Raw genomic sequence first — 5,430 nt, forward strand, 5'->3', positions numbered from 1 at the left:
TGGATACAGAAATTGTTCGACTGCTGCCCTGGCCAGCACATTCTCCAGATCTCTCACCAATTGAAAACGTCTGGTCAATGGTGACCGAGCAACTGGCTCGTCACAATACGCCAGTCACTACTCTTGAAATGTGGTATCGTATTGAAGCTGCATGGGCAGCTGTACCTGTACACGCCATCCAAGCTCTGTTTGACTCAATGCCCAGGCGAATCAAGGCCGTTATTACGACCAGAGGTGGTTGTTCTGGGTATTGATTTCTCAGGATCTATGCACCCAAATTGCGTGAAAATGTAATCACATGTCAGTTGTAGTATAAAATATTTGTCCAATGAATACCCGTTTATCATCTGCATTTCTTCTTGGTGTAGCAATTTTAATGGCCAATAGTGTAGTTTGCTTGGGACTAGAAAAACGCGGTAGAGGGGGAAAAGGGGGGCACTGAAGTGGCAGAAAAAGATTAATTATGCAAAACATTGGATGTAATGATGGATACTGAAAAATTTGGAGACGAAGCCCTGGAGGACGGCAACACATCAGTCGAAAATCCGATGAAAGTTCGTTAAAAAATATAAAGAAACCGTTAATAAACGTGTAAGTTATCGTTGTTGTGTCGCAATTCGTGCGTGATACTGTAACTTTTGTAGTTCTTTCCCCTTGCATTGCTCCACGGACTGTAGGCGGCGTGTCCCGGTTGCCGTAAGAGGCGGCCGCACGGGGCGGTCCGGGTCCGGCGCGCGACGCGTTGGGCGTGGAGGAACACGGAGCGCGGCTCTCCTCTTATAAGGCCGCCTCAAGTACGACAGCCCCGCGATGGCCAACCAGTCCAATACCTCACCTGTGTCGCAATCGAATTGGTTTCCATTTCGCCGCATTTACAAGCAAGTTTTGTAAACCTTTCATAGTGTTAACTAACTCCTCCCGGACAGGCCATGAAGGCCCAAAGACACCGACCGACCGCCATGTCGTTCTTACCCCACAGGCGTCACTGGATGTGTACATGGTGGGGCATGTGGTCAGCACACCGCTCTCCCGGCCGTATGTCAGTTTCCGAGAGCGGTTTGATAGTTTGTCCTTAATCGCAGTCTGTTCAGAAAGAATATCGTAAATTATTAAGATGCTCTGTAGAGTAAAATCAGAAGGATTGATTTTACTTTCTGTCGATTTACTAAGTGTGTAGAATGAGATTTTCACTCTGCAGCGGAGTGTGCGCTGATACGAAACTTCCTGGCAGATTCAAACTGTGTGCCCGACCGAGACTCGAACTCGGGACCTTTGCCTTTCGCGGGCAAGTGCTCTACCATCTGAGCTACCGAAGCACGACTCACGCCCGGTCCTCACAGCTTTACTTCTGCCAGTATCTCGTCTCGTACCTTCCAAACTTTACAGAAGCTCTCCTGCGAATCTTGCAGAACTAGCACTCCTGAAAGAAAGGATATTGCGGAGACATGGCTTAGCCACAGCCTGGGGGATGTTTCCAGAATGAGATTTTCACTCTGCAGCGGAGTGTGCGCTGATATGAAACTTCCTGGCACTTGCCCGCGAAAGGCAAAGGTCCCGAGTTCGAGTCTCGGTCGGGCACACAGTTTTAATCTGCCGGGAAGTTCCCTAAGAGTGTACTTATTCTGGTATTTAGTAATAATCTCTCATCGTGAAAACAACGAAAACAACTGGGCTAAAGTTCTTGCCCACTTCCTGTGCGTCCTACGCCACGATCTTACGGAAATAGTCGCTGGCTGGCGAAGTACGGGTCTCCAGTTCGATTCACCTCTCCTAAAGTCATTTATGATTTAACATTTATGATTTCAGAAAGGCTATGGACCTTATTCATTTGATATTGTATTCTGCTTGTAGCGTTCTTTATGATAATGAAATAATAAAAGCTTTAATATTACGCTGAATGAAGTCTTAACTGTGGAATGAGTACTGAACTCGGATTGCCGTGTTGCGTGTTGTAACTGCAAGTGGTGTGCTTACTCTGTATTATTGTTAGCAAAACTTTACACGAATCGGTTGGGCAATGCAATTCCCAATACTAATAAACAAATACAGTCACTGCAAAAAGCATTCAACCCTTTAAGCTCTGAATCGTAAGGCCTTGTTCACATAACAAATAAATTAAATTGTCTTACCTCTAAAGCAGCAACGGTGGAACGCGGTACATTCTGGTCTCTCACAAAAATTACGAAAGCTAGCTACTGGCTCAGCAGTGTGCATTGCTGGAAGTAGTACTTGAAATGCACATGAAATTCTTTTGGCTGACAAACGTGAACATTTGAGAAATTCAACTTGTATGACCTGGGCTGGGAGGCGATACTGATTATGGTGAATTACTAACACTCAGTTTTTTTTAGCAAAATTATATTGTAAGTTAAGTTTGGCTTTTCAAAAACATCTGACAATTGAAGTTACATTGCTCACAATTGATTCACAAACAATCAGATTTAAACAGCAAGTATTATCTAACTTCATTAATCCAACATAAATGTGAATCATCAAATTATACATAACTCTTTTAACAAATCTTAAAAGCATTACAAATTTAAATATCTAACTAGTCTTTTTCTCAAAACAGTTTACGTATATTCTGGGGTTACTCAACAATTACAAATTATCAGCCAACTCATCTATACTAACCCGCTGATAAAAACAGAAATCATAATTGTTTAATATTTTTACGTTTTTTCCATGAAGACTTCTGCTTCCATGTTCAACATGTTCAACAATATTGACATACCTACATTAATCTTCAACGATATTGACATATCTGCGTTAATCTAACTCTTGGTGGCTTCACACAGCACACCCCAAAAACAGCCTACTCCATCGTCTTTGCCTCACAGACAGCTATCTACGACTGTGTGCCCAGCGCTCTCTTACTCCATCAAAGTAGTATCTTTGGCTCTGGAGTCGCGCAGTCAGCGATCCGCATTATCGAGCCTCTCAGAGACATTCATCGTTTATAACATATTAGTTTCATTTTAATTTATTAATATTCTTGTTCTGGTGCCACATACAAGTGTGCCCCAGTAGACGCCTTTCATGCTCTAATACTCTACGTACGGGGTGTGCGTAATTAAAGTTCCAATTTCAAAACGCCATAGAAAGATAACCACTGCTGAGAATGACGTCAAATTTGAACAGTATCTTACTGACGCACGGAGAAACGCCATGGAAAAAAAATTAACGAACATTTGGCCAATAGATGGAGCTGTAAGTCAGAATACGCAAACCAACAGACGCGTGGCGCACGGTTGTCCCTGAGTTTGCGTCTGAGACGCACAGCATCACTGCCTTCACGAAGAATCGCGTATTGTTGGTAAAACTCTTTTACAAGAACGGTGACTCTGCGCCGGCAGCCCTGCAGAAGTTCCGAACACTCAAGGACATGAAAAAAAGCATTGGTTCGATGTCTGCTAAGAATCTGGAGAAAATGCTTGCAAAATTCGAAAAGACAGCTTCCATTGAAGTGTTCTGTGGCACAGAGACGAAAGCAGTTGATCCAACGTCTGTCGAAGGTGTGGCCACGTCACTGCAGGAAGGGTCGAGCGATGGTGCGCAAACATGCAATGTATGGGGGATTGTCCGAACGTTTGAGTTGCCTACGAAATAACGTCAATTTCTATCCATACAAAATCACAGGTGTTCAGGAGCTGCTTCCTGCTGACCTGCCAGCAAGACGAACGTTCGCTCTGGAATTTCTTGCTCGCTTGGAAGTGGACAATAAATGGCCATGGACATTTTGTAGACAGACGAAGCTCGTTTCCGTCTTCAAGGAGATATCAGTACGCAGAATTCCAGAACATGGGCAATGGAAAATCCGCACACACATCAACCTGCACCACTTCACTCTGCATTGAGCTACTGGTTGACTGTATAGTTTATCAAAGGCCAGTATTTTTTCGAGGAGACGAGTTTTGCGGGTCCTGTTACCTGCACCGTCACTGGTATACGCTATGAGAGTCTTTCGCGCACCAACGCCATTAAACGCTTCACCAGCGTGGATTGTCGTGTATGATCATTTTACGCAAGATGGCGGGCGCTCCTTCGTACGTTACACAGTCAGTGAAGCGGCTGCTAAAGGGGCATTTCGGAAATACTAGAATTGTCAGTCGTTATTTCCCTACATCCCGGCTGTCCGGATCACCTGATGTTGATCCATGTAACTTCTGGCTGTGGGGTTATCTGAAACATGTTGCGTTCAGCGCTCCAGTTACGAAAGTAGCATTACGCAACGCATTCTGAACGTGACCTCCGAGTTACTCCGATCTGTTGTGCAACATGGTGTTTCTCGATTTCAACTTGTGGCACAAAACGGTGGACAGCGTCTTGAACACGTCTTGCACCAGTCTCACGACAACTGGAAACCGATGTCATGCCAGCCGGTGTGGCCGAGCGGTTCTAGGCGCTTCAGTCTGGAACCGCGCGACCGCAACGGTCGCAGGTTCGAATCCTGCCTCGGGAATGGGTGTGTGTGATGTCCTTGGGTTAGGTTTAAGTAGTTCTAAGTTCTAGGGGACTGATGACCACGGACGTTAAGTCCCATACTGCTCAGAGCCATTTGATTTGAACCAATGTCATCTTGATTTCTATGCGGACAATTAAAATTAAAAACCGAGTTTTCCCATCCGATGTGGTACGGCCTTGCCACGGTGGATGGGCTTACGTAACTAACAGTGGCACAACTGTTGACTGCCGAACTTCTGCAGTGAACAATGCGGATGGTGTGATGTGCGACTCAAAACAGAGCCGTCGTGCTGCTGTTCATCTTTCATTTGTAGCCGACCCCATTTAATTTAAGTAGAGAGCCTGTATAGGGAGAGAGTGACCAAGCGGACGATACGGCGGCCATTTTTCTGCCAAACTGCGGGCGGGACTTTTGAATGGCCAGTAGTGGAGTAGTGGAGTACACACTCACTGAATCAAAAGCACAAGACAATATGGCGAAATAATTCGTTAAATGCCTTTCTTTACAGCTATAATTTACTCATAATAGCCTACTACGTACAGCACAGGAAAATTTCATACAGTGGCTGTAAAAATTATTCCTTACTTGCATTTATCTCCTTTATAGTTCGTTTACTAGACATATTGCAATGAAAGTAACGTAAATAAAAAAAATATAGTGTATAGAATTTGTTTTGTATCGGAAGTGCATAACGCTGAAGATTTCACGTAACTGTATGACGTCATATGAATGAAAGTCGTAAGCAGTTGTTTACTTGTGACATGCAAAAAGTGTGACACGTATTAGTACTTCTTGTCACGTCTTCAAACTTTTTGCATGTCACACGTAAACAACTGCTTACGACTTTCTTTCATATATATATACTCCTGGAAATTGAAATAAGAACACCGTGAATTCATTGTCCAGGAAGGGGAAACTTTATTGACACATTCCTGGGGTCAGATACATCACATGATCACACTGAC

This window comes from Schistocerca nitens, chromosome 1 (assembly GCF_023898315.1).
Source record: "Schistocerca nitens isolate TAMUIC-IGC-003100 chromosome 1, iqSchNite1.1, whole genome shotgun sequence".
NCBI lineage: Eukaryota > Metazoa > Arthropoda > Insecta > Orthoptera > Acrididae > Schistocerca > Schistocerca nitens.